General features: G+C 40.4%; 1 protein-coding gene across 6 annotated transcripts in view; it reads left to right on the top strand.

The window, feature by feature from the left end:
• The window catches only part of ZBTB20 (zinc finger and BTB domain containing 20), an 807,002-nt gene that overhangs the window by 623,525 nt on the left and 164,109 nt on the right, over window positions 1–19,368 (top strand). For all 6 annotated transcript variants that reach the window (XM_057502832.1, XM_057502827.1, XM_057502849.1 and 3 more), the window contains one exon: window positions 6,136–6,175. The gene's annotated coding sequence lies outside the window, so the exon portion shown is untranslated. The remainder of the gene's footprint in view (window positions 1–6,135; window positions 6,176–19,368) is intronic.

Raw genomic sequence — 19,368 nt, 5'->3', positions numbered from 1 at the left:
CATGTTCAGGGAGGAGCAAGTAGCCTGTCACAGTATATAAGGAAGCAATGGTGGGAAAAAGAAAATGAGAGATGGATTGGGGCCAGATTATGAAAGATCTTGGATGCTATTAAGCAAATGGTGGTGACGAGGACAAAAGTAACATTTTTCAATCTATATTATAGAAAGCTCTTTCCAACTCTTTAAAATACAGACTGTACCCACGTTGTCTTCTGGTTTAGTGTATAACAGACCATCAAATATAAGTACCTGCTTAATTTGTATCTTTTGATATAAATTTTGTGTCATGATTTTTCCCTTTGTTTTTAAAAAAACATTTGAGGGAACCATTTGAGTAAAGACAGCCTTCTGTTCACACTGATCTGGATGTTTCTTTCTCCTGCTGTGCCCATATTTATTCCAAAGCCCTCTCTGTACCACTAACATGTTGCTTTCTGTGTTTATACACTGAGGAGTCTCAGGATGAGTCTGCCCTAAAATAGGCACAACCTTTTTTGTACCAAATGGCACTTATCATAGTCTGTGAACAGCATTGTGACCAAGTGTTTCTAATTGATTGGACCACTTAATAACAATGCCAGACCTTTTCAGCATCTCCTAAAGAATATCAACATACTATAATAAAAGTCCTGGTATACCAATCCATTTGGAATCCCAGAAAGCCACAACTTCAGGAGTTTGAGATGCAGATGGAAAAGTTGTTTTGGATCAGATGTAGAAAGATCCTGAGTGTCATCATGCCATAAGGTTAGGTCAGTTTTAGGCTAAAGGTAATCATCTTAAATGTATTAAATAAATTCAGTCCCTGCCCCTCCCTCACATCCTGCCTTGCCACCCCTCACAGGACTACTGCCTCTACTTCATGCTGATCTTTCAGCTCTTCTACCTGTAAGAATCAAGAAGGTTCTGGAAGATTTATATAAGGTGGTCTGGAGTGTCAGTTGTATCTCAGCAATGTGTCAGGCTCAGAAATAGTCCCAGACTTAATTGCTGAACTTGAGTTTTTGAATTCTTTCTTTGTATTGATCATCATTTCCTCATCCAAATTTTTGAAGGTAGACATCATTCTAAGTTATTGTAGCATATTAAGGAAAGATAAGGCATCGCTGTGATTTCCTTATCGTTCTTCTCAAGATGGATCCAAAAATGGATGGTCTTGAAAAGCAGACCCCAAGATATAAACGACAATTTTTGGCACTTATAGTCTTCTTAAGACTGGCCAAAGGGAATGACAACACTGCAAGGAATTTGTTTGCAGGAGACCCCATAGTGCCAGGCGGGAGATGCCCACTTTCCATATGCACATCAGAACCACCCTTTCATCTGACTTTAACTAGTAAACTTTTTGCCAGATTGAAAATAGAGAATTAAAAGCCTCCAAATTCAGGGTGCATGAAATGTCATTAAATCTAGCATAAAATTTCTTGAATCTGTCAGATAAAGGAAATCATGTACCCAGAGTGAAGATGGAATATCAATTGACAGGAACCTATGAAGCTGGCACTTATTCTAAGAGACATGAACCTAAAAATTCAATAGTGCCTTATCCTTTAAAAACACTGGAAGCCAGAAAGGTATTAGGAAAATCAATGAGGTAAAAAGTCTTCATCCTACTGTTTGGAATGACTCCCACATAAGAATTAATTAACACAATAGTTCTAGAACATTAAAAGGATGTTAAAATGTTATCTCTACCTATAGAAAATGAAGATATAAACCCACCAAACTTCTAGAGAGAGTAGTTGAAGAACAAAGATTGGAAAGATTAAAGCCGTGTCTAAGAGGTCATTTCTGCCCTGTTGTCACACCATTTACCCTCTTCAAATAGATGGGTAAGTGTTGAACTTCAGTTCATCTGAATTCCTCAGCTCTGTCAGCAATGCTGTAACACATTCTAATTTTCTGATTCATTTGTGATGAATAAGCACTCCATTTTCTATTCACAATGCTAAAAGTAACTAATTTTTGTGAGTGAGTTATGATTACTTATTTTCCATTTTTGCACTATTATTTTCTCTTAGCAAAGTTTCTCTCACTCTCAGCTAGTGTGAATCCCATGTGCAGAAAAGCCCCCGGACAAGCACCATTGCCTAGGCTTGGAGTTAGTCAAGAGGAATGACAGACTGACTACCCAGATTCATTTTTAACCCAGCCAGATACTTCAGCTGGCAAGTGGCTCAGCTTCTGCACCATGAAATGGGTATAATAATAGCTTTCCCTTACCACTGTGAAATATTTAGAGTGCAAATCAAGCCAAACCTGTCTCCTTCCAAAGGAAAAGCTCAAACTAGTCTACAAAAACTTGAGTGAGCCCAGATTTCAAGGGGAAACATCATGTGGTAAATACCTAGAGGTAGTGTAATTGAGTGGTTAAAAATATGTAGACTTTGGAATGGTACAGACTTATTCAGATTCCAGCAGCTGTGTGATTTGAGGAAGCTTCCTGATTTCTTAAATCTCCCTTTTTTCTCTAAGAAATTAGAAGTAAAAGTACTTACTCTCATAGTCAGGATTAAAAGCTAATTCTGCTTTTCAGCCTCTTCTACAGAGGTGACCCTCAGGTGAGAGTGAGGGTCCCAGTACTCAGGGTGGAAGGGACAGGGGCCAGAAGCAGGCTGCTGCAGACGGCACGTCTCAGTGAGGGCGCAGCTTTCACCCTGGAAGGACATAGAAATTTTGCATTCTATGCCTCAGTTTATTCTTATTTGTTTCACTAAACTGGAAGTTCCATGAGGACAAGAATAGTATCTGTTTTGTTTCTTCTTGACATCCTAGAAATTGTTATTGGATCAATGAATACAGGTACAAATAACTGACCCTCCAAAAAGACAGCCATGTGTTTATTATTTCTTTTGTGGCTTTGTGTACCCATTACCCTGCTCTGCATCCCTGAGTATGAATATGTGTACCCATATTCAAACTTGAGGAGCATTTACTTAGCCGGCTGCCTTTAACTGTAGGGGGCACTCAGAAAATAACTCTTACTGTCATCACTTCTCCGCTCACTGCTTCTCTACCTCCTTGTTCCTAAAGCTCTATGGACTTTTAGAAAAAGAAATTGTAAGGGAGTAGGGAAGTCCGAGTCTGGGAGGCCTTTAAAGGAGTCTGTATGTCTCTAGCCACCCTCACTCACCTATACAGAAATCTATTTTCTATACATTTTATTTATTGCTGGCCTCTGCTTATAGAGACTTGTTAAAAGTTCCTAGAGGTGACTAGCAGTGAGACTGAAAGAGCATTTTTCCCCTGTCCAACTAGGCTGAGGGTTACTAACCTGAAATTTGTGGTTGTATTCCATGAAGTCTGGGAAATCCTTGAAACTTGGCATTTTGAGTTTTTGGAAAGAGAGATTCTTAGAAGGATCTGCATCAGCTCATAAATGTTGGAAACAATTGCCTTAGAACATTGCATAAATTGAAATCAGAATTGACTAATCTTTATGTTACAGTTAATACGTATAGTTCCTTGGAGATTGATACTGTGTAATAATTTCTGCCCAGACACCACGAAAGATTAGACTTCACCACAAGTCACCTCTTTTCCCCCTCTCCACTCTTGCCTCCCCTACCATGTCTTAAGGTCCTGATTCATTTGGGCTTCAGAGTTATATATATTCTTTGTTAGGCATTTATGCTTTGAACCTAGCAAACTTAATGCAAATATTTTTAACCTTTAGCAAAACTATAACAGATAATTCTTTGCATTTCAGATAAAAACAATTTACAAACATATAAAGTGAATATCGCTTAGGCAAAAAGGGCACATACCAGTAAAACAACAATTCGAACTGAACAAAAATAAACCTATGTGGATTAATACATATTCTCAAAATTGCATAGCAGATTGTAATTCGATCAAGAAGTATGGGCCTTCTGACATTTATGAACATTTATAAATTGTATAAGAACTCTGAGATTAAATTTTTAACTTTAATATTAAATTTGGGATAGATATTATTGTTTTTCATTAATATATAAAGATAACAATTATATCCAAGAAATCTTCCTTTTAACTTGGCTCTAATTTATCTTAGACTGTGACATACATACTGATTTTTCTCTCCATCTTGGATTCCTGTCATTAACAGCCTGTGTGTCATTTGACATCCAGGAAAGATAGTTTTTCATTCCAGACCTTGGGTGGATTAGCCAATCTGGGTACAATTTACATTGATCTCTTTTGATCACATCAAAAAATTTAATTCTGACTGATTAGCTTTTTTGAATAAATGCTCCTTGAAATTTAGAAAGTTATGTGCTTAGATATAAGAACATAAATATTAAGTATAGTTTTAAGAGAGCATAATGTTTTTGAGAGTTATGGGTTTTATAACATGCAACAGAAAAATGCTAAGTGAACACATTTCATAGATAACCACTGATCATATTTTTCTCCTTTTCCTCAAAGGTTGAGAAATAAAGCAAGCCCAAAAAAGGCTGTGGAGAGTAGGGAGGAGAACAAGGAAAAGGAAGAAAGGGAAGGAAGGAAGGAGTAGAAGAAAGAAAAAGGGAAGGAAGGAGATTTAAAAAGATACTCCAGGGCAACTGGTGTAGAATCCTGGCTTATAGAAGGATCTAGAATGTAGCAAAACTTACGGCTTTAAAGTCTTTAAAGACTAGTTAGTCTTATAAATATATATTTCAAGTTTGTGTGTATTTCCATACATAATTTAATTTTCTTGCTTAAATTTTTCATTAAACTCATCAATTTTGTGAAACAATTTGAAAGCCTTAGAGACCCCCACCTCTCTTGTGTTAGCATACATTATGATCCAGGCTACAGATTTTCATCCTAATTCTTCTTGTCTGAGGAAAATCATCCTTCACCCCTGCATGTACACGGGCAGGGTTTCGTCTTGGCCATAAATGGGGAGACTTTTTTTTTGGCGGAGCCTCTGTGATGTTGCATAAAGAGAAGTGAAATCTCTTTAAGTGCTAGTTCTTTGCTTTAGCTTTATTCTAATTTTTTTTGATCAGATCCTTCTACTTGATCTCTTTTAATACAGTTTGTTTTGCATATTTCTGGTAGCCTTACATGAAGTGGTTAAAATCATGGTGTCAGGGAGACAAGAATTCAATCAGCATATATTAAGTCCTTGATATATTTGAGTGGGGTCGGGTGGGAGCGGGCAGATCTGCTTTGTCTTCTCAGCATCTTTGTTTGGTTTATTAATTTATCTAGGATCTTCTATTACTCTGGTTTTATTCTTCTATAAGAGAAGCTATCTAAACAATAGTGAGCAGGCCAGTCCCATAACAGATAATTTGGCTTATGAGTTGAAGATTACAAAGGTGAATTATTAGATTTGAAATATAAAATGAGAAACTGTTGAAGTCAACTCCCTCCAAACTTGAAATTTTTATCATTAGAGATGTTTTTAGGGGGACAGTTGCTTTAGTTTAAAATCATTTGGTCAGAGGGAACATTCCTAAGCTGGTGAGAAAAGGCTGATGAGACATTATCAAGTCCTCAGCCAGCACCAAGCCCAGAGAAGGCAGTATTGAGCCAAGTCCTCAGCTGAGGGTTGACAATGTGTGGAGGTGTTGAATTTGTCCAGAGGATCTTCTGGGCACTAAGCATACTAAATTTATCCTTAAAAGAGCCAGAGTTTATCAGAGTTTGACTCATCCTTGTCAAAATTAGCTAAAATTTGTCAGATACAACATAGTAAAGTTCTTACCTATTCTGGTTAGTGTTTCCCAATAGATATTTATGCAACAATAGAAATGTCCTACCTATCAGGCAGCCACTAGCCACTGAGCACTTGACATGTGGCTAGTGCAATGGAGGCACTAAATATTTAATATTTTATTCAATTTTAACTAATTTAACTTTAAGTAGATGGATAGATAGACTACTATACTGAAGAACATAGCTCTGGAAAATACTCCTATGGTTCAGATTGGAATGAAGTCAACAAAGAAAGAGATTGGTCCTCCTGTGCTGGGAAGTCCTGTTGTCGTCATAGAGCAGGAGGGCACACCTGTGGAAAAGTTTACAGGGCCACAGGTGACAACATGGGATCCTACTGCTCATCCTTCTGGAGCAACCAGCCAAATACCTAGACTTTCTCTCCTTCTCCCGATGGTATCATGAGGTTCATTTTTAATTCCTTATTTTTTCTTTGATTTTCAGATCCTTGACTGTCAGTCTGTGGCCTGCCCCTTCTCTTTATGTAAGTAAAAGGAGGTTCTTTACTTTTCAAATAAGTGTCCGCTTTGGGCAATTGGGACTTTGTTGGCATGTTTTCTGGTTGACTTTGCTGTGGTTTTCCGGTTGACTTTGTTGTGGTCTCCAGCATTGTCTGGTACGTGGAGCTTCTTCGTCTTGGGAGTCGATGCTGTTGGTGGCAGTAGGAGCTGCCGTCCATGTGGGGGCTGAAAAGACCAGGGGCCCCAGCCACTGGGCTTATATAAAGACGCCTTTTACCCAGCCACAGCTGCTGTTTGCAAAGTTGCTGTTCTTCTGAACTGTGGCTTACATTCTTCAGCCAGATACCAGCAACAGTTGGGCTTTCGCTCCACTGTCAATCAATGGACAATTATTTATTCTTCAGTTATGTACCCATCTCTCATTCCAAGAGTTTTTTTTATTTCAACTACTAGATCAGAGCTCTCATTTATTGACAAAATTTCTGATATCCTTTTACTAAGAAGTACAAGATCTCAGCCATTTAGAGTAAAATTGTGTGTGAAGTTGTAAAGTCCAACAAGAACAACAGAGCAGAAATCCAGAATTGCATGTGTTGGGAGATTTATGCGGGGGACCGTTCTCTTTTAGAAAAGATGGGAAGTCGTTTGGAAAAAAAAAAATTGATTTCATATGAAAAGCAAGAACATTTATTATTTAAATCCCAAACCAGGCTTCACTGAGTGGGTTTGGATGAATTTTACCTTGAACTGCTTGAAAGAGATTCTGGGGCAATGAAGCCAAATAATCGAAGTCAGTACATGAGACAGCACCCAGGAGATGCCGCAGGCAGGGTAGCCACCTCGTGTGATAAATAATCATCTGCATCCTTCCAGCTGCTTCTCACTCTCTGGTGAGCACTGTCCGTTATTGACATGCTATCTTACTTGACTGATTCTTCTCATTCCGAGGTATTTCTTGAATTGTAATCGTGTGCACAGAGAGGGGGTTCCTGTGGCTCTTTTGCTTGGGTGTGGCTTCCACGAATATTCCTAGAAGCTAGTTGCAAATATATTTCAGGGAGAAGGACCATCCAAAGGATGCTAAGGCTGAAGTCTAACGTGACAGTTATTTGACAGAGAAAGGAGATTGATTAAACTCCCCAAAGGCTGCTGCTGTGTGTAATGCATTTATACAGCAGGGGTGGGTCCACCCTGCCCCTGACAAGTCTTATTATTCCTTCCTCTCAGTGTTGATAGAGTGGGTCTGCCAATGCCCTGGAGGGTGTCAATGTGCATCCTTATGGTTACCACTGTATGTCCCTGCATGCTACCTCAGTTACCTAGCGCTGTATATTTCTAGTCCTCTGGCTGGTAAATCATTTTTGTTACAGTTCTTTTGTGTAAAAACAGTTCACATAATAGCTCTGTGTTAGACAAGGCATTAATCCTCACATCACCAGGGATGAGTCAGCACAGTGCACTCCTGCCCGCCCAGCTCAGCTAATATGACGTCAGCACTGTAAGGCAAGCCTCAGACACAAGCAGTACAGGGGATTGGAGACCCGTGTCACAAATTAGAAATCGAGGGGAAGACCTCTGAGATATAAAACATAACTGAAAGGCTGTCTCTGGCTCATAGGAAAATGTGAGACTGATTCTGTGCTAGATCAACCATCAACAGGGCAGATTCCAGAGAGATTCTAGTTTTTAACCAGAGATACGGCTGGGAGAATGACCTATAATGGGCTGGTAACCCATGCACATACCCACTAACCTTGTCCCACCCCTGGGCCAGGCTTCCTGCTTGCTTGGATTGTTCCAAGTCCTGAAGCTGCCTTTATTTCCAGGGTGACAGAGCTTGTAACAGAACTACTGTCCTCAAGTGCCCTACAGACCCAGCCAATGACTCCAGGGGTGGTGCCCCAGATACCCATCAAAGAGAAAAGGAAAGTTCCTTAGGAACAGATCAGAACATCATCTCTCCCATGCTTCTAGCTCCTCATGCCCCTTCAGTGGCCTCCTCTGTACAGGTGTAGAATTAGAATCCTGCCTTGTCTCCTTGGTACTGCCATTCATCCAAAGTCCTAATCTGGATTTGCCCCAGATTTCATAGGAACTGAACAGCTTCCAGATGTTCTTCCAAGAGCTTTGCATCCCTTTGCTCCCTTGCAGACAAAGAGGAGCCCCTGGCAACCTGCCTCGCTGCCATGAAGCAGGTAGCACAGGCTTGACTGATTTGCAAAACCAGGTTCTTAGATGTTAGAGCTCTTTACTATTCAGTCATTCTCAGAACTATACCTTTGAGTCCTGAACACGAAATGTTGAAAAGGCTGAAAGCTCACTGCCTCAGTGGCATCCTCTGTTAACAAGTCATTCCTCCATCTCACCATCTCTTCCTCACTCTTACTTTCACCCTGTGGTAGCCATCAGAAAAGGCCCTACTGCTGGGAACTTCTGCCTCCATGAGATTGCTAATAGGCTCCTGCCATGCTTATAGAAGCGAATACTCCTGCTTGGCTCAGTCTTTAATTAATTGTCATGCCCAGCTCTTTATTCGGTTTTCAGTCAACAAACATTTATGGAAAGCCAGTCAGTATGCTTGGTTTTTGGAACTCCAAGATAAATAAGAAATACTCCCTGTTGTTAAGAATTTCTCAGTTTGGTTAACCAGATAAATAAGTAGACAAAGGCTGTACCATGTGATAGGAACTGGAATGGAGGCACATACAAGATGTAGCAAGGGGAACAGGAAAGGAATGCCCACCTGCATGTGGAGAGGTGCCCAAGCTGGATCTGAAAGTCTCAAGAATGAATTGCAGCTTGCCAGGTGGATGTGGGGCAGGGGAAGAAAAAGGGCTCATAATCGGGAAAAAAACAAGAGCATTTACAAAGCCTGGAGGTGTCTAGCAGCAGCCAGATGCAGAGGACAAGAGGTCAGTGTGGCTGGGGCATGGTGGTTTAAAGGGAAGCCTGAGAGATGAGACTGGACCAGTGGGGGGGTGGGAGGCAGATCACAGAGGGCCTTGTGTGCCAGGCAAAGGCCTTTGGACTCAATGCCGCAAGCTTGAGAAGGCTCTGTGGTATTTTAAGCAGATTAATATTTTAGAAAAAGAGCACATTGGCAACTGAGAAAAGAGAGAGACCAGGTCAAAGGTGAAAACCAAGGGCCTGAACCATGTAGCGGGGGTGTGGGAGTGGAGAGGAGGGGCTCTTTGGTAGTGTTGACATAGACATTGACATTTGCATAACGCTGTTATATCTTGACCCAGTACAAAATCCGTGCCTTCTAGGAGAAAGGCTGATGTTTTGTATGGAACCAAATCTCAGACCAAAATACATCATTATGGGAGCTTCATCAGAGACCTCAGAATGAACCTTATCTCATTCTGAACTGCCGCCTGCTATCTCCAGACATGTGTGCATCCTTCCCCAGTAGTGGACGTGGGGTAGTGGCAGATGGACAAGGAGAAGACATCCCAGTATCTGCTTTCCTCTCTATTTACCTAATAATGAAACAATTTCTTAATAATGTCTCCATAAAGCCAATCAATGCCTCAGTCATTTTCCCATTGCTGCCTTTTTCTAAGAAGTTCCAAGCCATTGAGCTGAATTGCAACTTATACACAGGCGGGTGTTCAAACAATTCAGTGTGTTTGTTCCTTCCTTCTGAGTCAGAGTTCACCATAAATGCTCTTTCTCTTGTTCACTTTGGGCTGCCAGGACAGTTTAAAGGAAATTCTCAACAGCTTATGTTTCATGTACCATGTCCTCTTTTGCAAATGGGAAGATATGTGTGGGTGTGTTTCAGTCTTCTCTATATTGTTTTCTGGAGAAGGGTTTGAGAAGATGAACAGGATAAGGAGTAGAGACCTATTGGAGGCCCAGTTCTCCCCAGTGACCTGAGTGCAAAGCATAGGCTGGTGATCAGATGGTCAATTATGTGTTTGTCAAAACACAGTGGGCTGCATTCCAGACTGCCAGCTTTGGAGGCCCAGCTTCTGCCAACCAAATGTCATGTGGGAACATGCAACGCTGGGCACTGTGAAGGAGTTTGAAATAGACCATGCCACAGCCAGCCTACTGCCAGTCTTAGAGCACCAATATGGCATGCACAGCCGGGCCCCATGTTTCAGAGCTCAGGAATTCACTGTACTAAATTCAAGAGGTCAGATGGGTTCATGTTTTCAAAGCCTGTGTTCTCTGCTTTGAACATTGTGACTTGCTCCTCAGCAAATTCCAAGTGATTTTTCTCGTCATATCTCTGTGGAAACCACTCTTTTTGTGATGGTTTTGAGAGCCTTGTAAAAGTCCCAGAGGAGAGACAAAAAAATTAAGTTGCTCTGACAATGACTGTGATTCCAACAGAGGGATTCCAGCTCTAAGGAAATTACATGAAAGGTGCATAGCTTTTAAAATATCAGGAACCACCTTGGCAACATATAAAAAGCAGAAGGGCTTTGCCTATTTTATAAAGTGATTTGCATATACCTGCATAAATAATGTCCCCACCTGTACTTTTATGCATTTAGGTTGAAAAAATTAAATTCAGTGATCTTTAAAATATTCAGTCTTTCATTGCTCAGGTACCATTTTCAGGGCCCTTCCTCCTCATTTTTCTTTTTTTCCAGTGGTAGTACTGGCTATTTTTTTTTCAATCTTTTGACTAATTCAGAGGCTTAAAACACTCTGCAGACCAGTCTACCACAGCTAGAAGCACTCCCTCCCTCTGCTTGCATTTCTCTTAGCCTTTCTACCTATCAGACCATAAGTTCCATATGCTTTTCAAACAGGAAAATGGGGGAGTATATTAGTAAGATGAAACCCTCATATTAACATATTCTTTCTTTATCCACTGCCACCATCCCTTCAGGGTCCACCCAGCCACTGAGCCGTGTCAATTGTAACTTGGGCCTTCAAATCAAAGCCTGGTCAGTAGACCAGCCCCAAGCACAATCATCCCATAAGATATTATTAAGCACTTACTATATACAAAGAATTATGTTTAGTGGGGAGATAAAACATAAATCAAGGATATTGCCCTTGCTTGCTCTTAAAATTGAGTTGAGAAAAGAAGTTATACTGTTGGGTGTTCCCTATGCATGTAAGACTGTAAATGACAATCCCAATGGGAATGATATGGTCCAGTAAGTACTATAGGATTTCATTCACGAACGAGAGCCTTGAGGGCTGCAAAGCTTCATGTAAAATGTGATTTAGCTTGGTGTTGGAAAATGGCTAAAATGTAGAAAAATGATGATTAAAAAAATGATATTCCAAGCAAAAGCATAAACCTACATGTTGGAAGTTTTGAGCAGGTCCAATACATGGCACTATTCCTCCCCACTCAAATTCTAAACCCATAGAAAAATAGGACAAAAGAACTGATAGCTGAGGAACCAGAACTTTTTATAAAGGCTTGGTTGAATAATGTAGCTTAGTATAAGAGGTAAAATGGGCTCACTGACTCCCTTTCCCTCAATCCAAACCTTGGAAAAGCACTCCCAAGGGAATATTTGGTTCTGCATAAGAGCAACACTTCCAGTTCACTAGCTCCTACTAATCTAAGAAGGAAGGAGAAAGAGACTAAACTGCACTTACAAACTTCCATAGGTCAGTTCCCCTAACAGACATGGAGCAAGGGCTGCCTTACCAATGGGGTGATTCTTCTCCATGGGAAGTATGAGGAAGGAGGCAAGAGGCAGGGTACATTCAGAAATGCTCCTTTTGGAAATTAGGAGTGCAGAAGAGGCATTCCTACCAACCCTAAGATCCACAGGCTGGAAAACAACAGGAGAAGGACTAAGTGAGATGAAAACAGGAACCCAAGCCAACAGGCCAAACAAGCCTCCTATCTGTCAAAGGGGGCATACCTGGGACTGTAACCAGTAGTCACAGAATTACTGGAGACTCTCAAAGTTATCTGATCATACACCTGGGAAACAGGTAAGAAGTGAAGATAAGGGATGAAAATCCAGTTGGAAAAAATACAAAAACTCTTATCTTTTCTTAAACTATTAATAGCCATAAGCAATAACATTTGTTGAGTGCTTGCCTTGCTATAGGCTCTGGACAAAATACATTTAATGGCTATCTGTTTTAACCTCTGAAATTACTCTTATTACACAGATGCTATTATAATCCTAATTTTGAAAATGAAATGGAGATTTAGCACATCTGAGTAATTTTTCCAAGAATACTTGTAAGTAACAGACAGAACTTGAATCCAAGATTACCTGTCTTAAATGCCATGACCAAACTCCATTAAACACTAAGTGAATGCCAACTAAATGCCAAAGATATAATGGTGAGCAAAACAGACATGGCCTCTGCCCTACCGAGCTTAAAATCTGGTGGGTAGAAGACAGATATTACTCAAATGGTCACACAAAAGAACATATAACTACAAACTGCACTTATTGCTACAAACTCAAAGTGCCATGTGCTCTGAGAGAAAATGTAAGAGGGGGATGTGAGTGAGTCTGGAAGTTCAGAAGAAGCTTCCCTGAAGAAGTGACATTGAGCCAACATCTGAAAATGAAAAACACAAAGTGAGATTGAGATTAGGTGACGGAAGATGTTTCCAGGCAGAGGGAACAGCAGGGGTGAAGACTCTGAATCTAGCTGGATCAAGGGAGTGAAGCAAAGAGCTACCCAGGTTGAGGATGAAGAGATATATAGGGTCTGATGATGTTGGGATCTTTGTAGCCCATGTTAAGGATTCTCCTCAGGGCAATGGGAAAGGAACCTTAAGAATGTAGCTTCATGTGGTGAGTGATTTGGAAAGAGCGAGCCTAAAGAGGCAGCTGTAGGAGAGCAGCCAGGAGGGAGATTAGGGCAGTGACAGTGGGAATAGGAGAAAAGTAAATGGAGCTAAGCAATCATCCAGAAGCAAAAATATACAGGAATTTCTTAGGGATTGGATGTGGGAAATGGGGAGAAATGACAACTATGACTACTGGTTTTATGTTCATGAAACTATATGAAGGAGGCGCCATTCATGGTTATGTGAAAACACATAAGTTCACCAAAGGTAGACTGGGATGGAGGAAAGATTGTAAGACCTGTTTTTGAGATGTGCAGTGTGGGGTGCATTTGATAGAGATATGTGAGCATATCAAATAGGCACTCAAATATATGTAACTGGAATTCAGAAATAAAGCAAAGGCAAATAAAGTTGTTGGCATGAATGATATTGCCTAGGCACAGGGTTAAAGTGAGAAGAAGAAGGCCCAGACTGAGACTTGGAGAACTTTTCATATTTGATCAGCTGGTAGAGAAAAATGATGCTATGAAATATGCTCAGAAGGACAACTCAAAAAGGTAGAAATCAGAAAACACTGGCACAGGAGCCAAGAGAAGGGAGTGTTTCAGAGAGAGGGGTCCACGGTAGCAGGTGCTGCTGAGATGTCAGGGCAGTGAAGAGCTGACAAATATACACCAGCCCTATTAGCTGGGAGGCCGTGTTGGCCTTAGCAAAGGCTGTTTTGTTGGAGAGGTAGAAGCAGGAGCCTGGTACGATGAAAGAGTGGTGTGAGAAGGAGTAAGAGGTGAAGAAGTAGAGACAGCAGATGCGGGTAACTCTTAGAAGCTTCTTGGCAAAGGAAAGGAAAATGAACTAATATAACACATTGGGAATGGGGTAGTGACGTCAAAAGAAGGCTTGAAAAAATGGAAATAGTGCTTTTATGTGAATATGGAAAGAATGCAGTAGAGAGGAGAGATTCCGTGTACAGAAGGGAGAAAGGGATGAGCTGATGGCTAGTGTGAGGTTCCCAGTAAAGCTAGAGACATGGAATTCGGGGCATAAGTGGAGGGATAGGAGGGCCAGCTCTTCTACTGTTACAAGAAAGAAGGAGAGGATGGAGCAGAGGAAAGCCAGGTGTAGGTCTGATCCTGTGAAGCTTCCCAGGTGATGGCTCCTAGGGGGCAGGATTGTGCTAAGAATAAAGGGAGAGGAGATTTGGGGAAGTAGAGGTTTAAAATAGTTCTTGAGACAAATGGGACAGCGTGTTGAGCAGAGAAAACACCGTGGAATCCTCCTTGGCAGCGTGGAAGGGCTAGGTGAGTCTGGTGGGTTAACACTGATAACCATCTGCCTCGTGTGATTTCTCCGGGAGGTCAGTGACCAAGCTGGAAGCTCAGAGGAGATGTGTATTCAAGTTCAAATTAGAAGGAGGTTTTGACCTGATATGTGTGGAAAGACAGGAGGGGTTTTTAGCTGTTTTTTGGTCCCACCTGAGGCCCGAATGAAACGGCAAGAAAAGGCAGGTGAGTTCTTCACATACCAGGTTTGTGCCCACATTGCACCGGGCACTGTGTAAAGAAAAAAACAGATGAATAAGGCATCCTCCCTGCCCTCAAATTGCTCACAGTCTCAGAAAGTTTGCAGGCTGCCATCTGGTCCAAAATGCCAGGAACAGGTGATTAGATAACCTTTACCAAAAGACCCAAAAGCCCATGTCATTCCTTTTCTTTCTCCCGCTTGCTTCTTCCTCCCATCCTGGCATTATCCAGCATTTTCTTGCTTTCTCAAAAAAATATCTACTGTCTCTCTTATTGTCAAGCCTCTAATATGCATCTTGCACATGTGAGTGACACTTCTGATTTCTCCCATCATCATTTTGCCAAAATATGATCATTTAGGAACATGAGTGTGGTATTGGTGCTGTGTAAATTTCCTCTCAATTGTAAGAGCTGGCATCTCACTGTACAGAAAGTCTACTTATTTGAGGGAAGGAGAGAGAAATAGTAGGTAGATAAGACAGGAGAAAAAGAGAGAAGAAAGGAGGAAGGAAGGTTGTGAAGGAAAGAAAAGGTGAAGAGCTTCTTAATTACAGAAGACCTTATGCAGCAGTCCATCCCTGTTATTCAAGGGGACTCCCTTTTGAAATGAATAGATGAGCCTCTGTTTCTGATGGTGACCTACACCCTCAGCCTCCAAAAAAAGCTTCCAGACCTGCAAACATACAGAATACTCTAGACTAGTACTGGTAACATAAGATAAGATATGAAGACGACTGGAAGGATGTGGAAATTTCTAATTTCCAACAGAAATAGGCTTCCTTACTCGCATTTATTCTAAGCATTATAAAATGAGGGCTTAGAAAGAGGTGGAGGCAATGGTGGCTTTCCTTTATGTGAACACATTCCCTTCTGCTAGATTGCCTTTAGGAAATGACATTAGGGCCATTTGACTCAAATCTAAATTGTGGATACATCTGGAGTAGAATTTGGCAGCTGTTGAGCAAAGCAGCTGTATTTTTTTTTAATATTTACTTCTTTCATAACTCTATAATTCACACTTATTGTAAAATATTAAGAAAGTATAGAGTAAGAAGAAAACATCCATAATCCCACTACACAGAAACAACTATTATTAGCAATTTTTTAGATCACCTACTAGTCTCTTCTCTGGATTTAACATAATTGAACATACATTGTATGTGTTGTATCCTATTTTTAAGTTAAATATTATATAAAAAACACCTCCTGGTGTAATTACAGGCTCTTTATAAATGCTACTGTAATGTGTGAGTAATTTCCTATCATATAAAACCCCCAAAATTTATCTAACTATGCCATCGATGTAGATATTTGAGTTAGTTCCAATATTTGAGCTTTCAAGTCCTGTAAGGCAAGATCTACAGTTCATCACCTGAAATTGTCAAACTCAGGTGGAAACCTGAGGCAGGCAGTGATGTCACCCATCGAGAAAAGGACCAGACAATGACATCACCCTATTAAAAGACCAATTGCTAATGACAACGAAACTCATATTTGAATTTTTAAGTGTTAAGGACTTATCTAAGCTTTTTTCCCACCAAAGTGAAGGTATCTAATTTTAGTGTACATTTAATTTTGTTTGAATTTGTTGCAGTGACTATATGAAAAGAAGAAAGTAAGATTCACTCAAAGTCTCCAGACCAAAGATAACCACTATTAACACTTGGGGAAATATATTTCCACACATATCTATTTATCTGTCTCTTTTTCTTTCTCGTTTTCTTCTTCTAAAATAAAAAGGAAATAATCTACTTTTTTGTAACCTTTTTCACTCAACATCATATAGTCATTTTCCATTTAATAAATACAGATCTGCACTATCTTTTGGACAGCTACATTGTACTCCAGCATAGGATAATTTATTGAATCAATCATTTGTTGATGGACATTTAGGATACTTGGAATTTTCTCCTAATGAAACAATGCTACAACAACTGTCTATACACATACCCATTTTTAAAATGTTCTTGCCTAATAATCTCCTTAGGATCAATTTCTAGTAGTGGATCTGCCAAAGTAAAATTTATCTATTGCTCAGCTGTCTCCCAGTTTATCAAATTATACTTCCACCAACAAAGAGAGACTGCCCTTTTCTCTGCATCTCTGCTAATTTTATAATTGTCTATTTATGTAATGTTTGCTTATAAGTGAATATTTTCATATTGGGGGTATGAGATGCTTTTACCAAGCATAAAACCAAAGTCTGAAAACTTAAATAAAAATATATTAAATTCTATTGTATGAAAATAAAAATCACTGTGATAGTAAATTTTTTTTTTAACTGGGAAAAATTTTGTGACATAACCCTAATATTGTAAGAGTGGTTATAAATCAGCAATGGAAAGGTGAATGACACAAAAAGTTGGAAGGGCAAATGAGCAGTCTAACACGTGTTTAGTTATTTAGTCCCATTACTTACTGCAAAGAAGGTGCTTGAAGTCCCACAAGGTCACCTCCTATGCTCTGATGGCAACACCCACTCTCACTTGCATCCTGGGGAATGTTGTGGGGCACAAAACGCCAGTCAGGCCACCTGCGGAGTTTCTGGGTGGGGAGCAATTGGTTACTGCCCTGGTATATGTATTTATGTTTCTTTGGCACCATGCCTCAAAGAGGCAGGCTAATTGTTCACTCACATGATTGTAAAAATGATCATCTAAACTCTGCCACCAGACTCCAGGATCAATAAATTATCAGGAAGGGAAAAATACACACTGGCAACATTGCCTGATCCATGTCCCCAGGGCAGAATTGACACTGTTCTTCTACCAGATGTAGGTAGAGATTTCTGGGTGTTCTCATAAATACAGTGCTAGAGGGCATGTCATGAATGTCCCCCACCTTTCCCTCTGTCTTGCTGACTCCCATGTGTACTACCACATACTTAATGACATGGAACATTTTCCAGCAACTGCAGGGAAAGTGAAAGACACTAGAGAGGCAGAAATGCCGCACTGACAGCATCAGCCCCTGCCCCACAGTACAGATGGGACAGGGAGTTTTGGAACAGGGAGCATCTAGGTTCCTGGAATGAGTTCCCCAAGACTTTCAGAGGGGCAGGAGTTAAACAAAGCTGTTTTCAGGGGCAACTGGAGCATGCCTTCAGCACAAGAAATTAATTTGCAGATGGTAAGGGATTGCATGTGCTCTGGGCAAAACACATTAAAGATTGTATAGAAGCCCCTTTGGCCAATCAAAAGCTAAAAGTGAGTGGTAGGAACCAGGCTTAGTAAGTGGCATGTTCCCTAACTGAACAGTCAAACTCCCCAGTTTGTGAGGGTATGGTTGCAGCCAGGCTTGGTTGCTACCCGCCACGCAGTCAGCTCATATAATACCCCGGGTTCAGAATGCTGAATGTCTGGCTTTCTTAATGATGCTCTTAGGAAGCTTCACGTATTATACACCTGCCTCAGTAACATATGCAGAGGCCAAATGGGGACACAGTAATAATAATCTGTGTTGAGAGTTATTAACGAACATGAGTTTCCTCATGTTCTTTCTGTCCCTTTGCTTTCTTCCCTAAACATCACGGTTGCCTGTTCAGAGCTGGGGAGGGATGTATATATGTGGTATACACATGTCTATGGTACTGGACAACCTACTTATTCAGTCTTTCTACTAGAGCACCTGCAGAGACATCTTATACAAGAGGTCTTTGCAGTAATAGTTAAGATTTTTTTTCCAAGTTAACATGTTCTATTCTTCTCTTACATACTCTTTCTCTAGCCTCTTTGCTATTCCTCATCCCTCCTAATATGGGGATATTGAAGACAAATCAGGTATACCTTATCCCAAGAATTCTTTCCAGATTTTTATTTAGAATGGGCCACCTTATCTCTCACACTTTGGTAAGCTAAACTTGATTACACCTTTAGTTCCTCTCTACAAAACTTCTAGGCTTTTTGGTACATGGAAAATAATTATCACGTCTAATTTAAAATGACGCCTATATTTTGGATGAGAGGAGCATGTGTCTCATGAGAGATTTTGAGTAGAAGTTACACCTAAAGCCCTTAACAATGTCCTTTGGTCTGGTCCTTACAAGCTAGTCAAGGATGCATAAGAGAAACACTAGGAAATCTCAGAATCATTTCGGGGAATTTTTTTCCCCTACTTTTTTCCATCATCACCATGCTTGAATAATGACCACTACTGGGTTCTTCACCAGTAAATTTCACATGTTCCTCCACCAGTTCTGTGATACTACTGTTCAGTAAAGGTGAACAAGAATCTTACTCCTGTTTACTTAACCAAAATGCCAAAGTATCAACACTATCTATCCATCTACTTGTAAAGAACCAATTTATTCATCATGTAATTACCATCATTCATTACCATCAGTCATCTAGAATAGGGACAGAGGCCAGCCTCCTCACAGTAGACTGTGTGTTCGCCTCTCCACCAGAGCCCCCGGTACACCTAGGAAAAGAGTTTCAGAAATGTACTCTAACATCCGGAAAACTACCTCAAAGATCTAAATCTCGGTGAGGAATCCAAGTGAATTCTTACTGGCTACTATCATTTGGAATGTTTCCCTTTTACCCCAATAACAAAGAACTACAGCCAGAACACTTAGAAGAATTCCTTTTGAGCCATTTTTGTGTTGGATTCTGTTTCATTCCTTCTTAGGAAATGGGGGATTACATTTAAATTCCAGATAAATTCCTTTGCCTAATAAGAAATGAAAGTATACTTTTTGACTGCTGTGCTGAAATGATCTTTCATGAAGTGCAGCCTCCAGCACTCATCTCCACCCTAGTAATGACCAAGAGGTGGAGACCTTCTTTGGAGAGAAGACATTTCTGGGCAGTCCCTGAAATGGATGCAGACTTTAAAGCAGAAAGGGATGCAACTAGAAGCCAGAAAAGCAACGGAGAGCTGGGGGCACATTAACAGGACCGGCTACCCTAAAATGAATTATGCTTCAGTTAAGATGGAATCAAAACATGAATTC

The sequence above is a fragment of the Manis pentadactyla genome, chromosome 1, assembly GCF_030020395.1.
Source record: "Manis pentadactyla isolate mManPen7 chromosome 1, mManPen7.hap1, whole genome shotgun sequence".
Classification (NCBI taxonomy): Eukaryota; Metazoa; Chordata; class Mammalia; order Pholidota; family Manidae; genus Manis; species Manis pentadactyla.
Note: the sequence above shows the minus strand (reverse complement) of the source record. Positions and strands in the feature narration are given on the sequence as shown.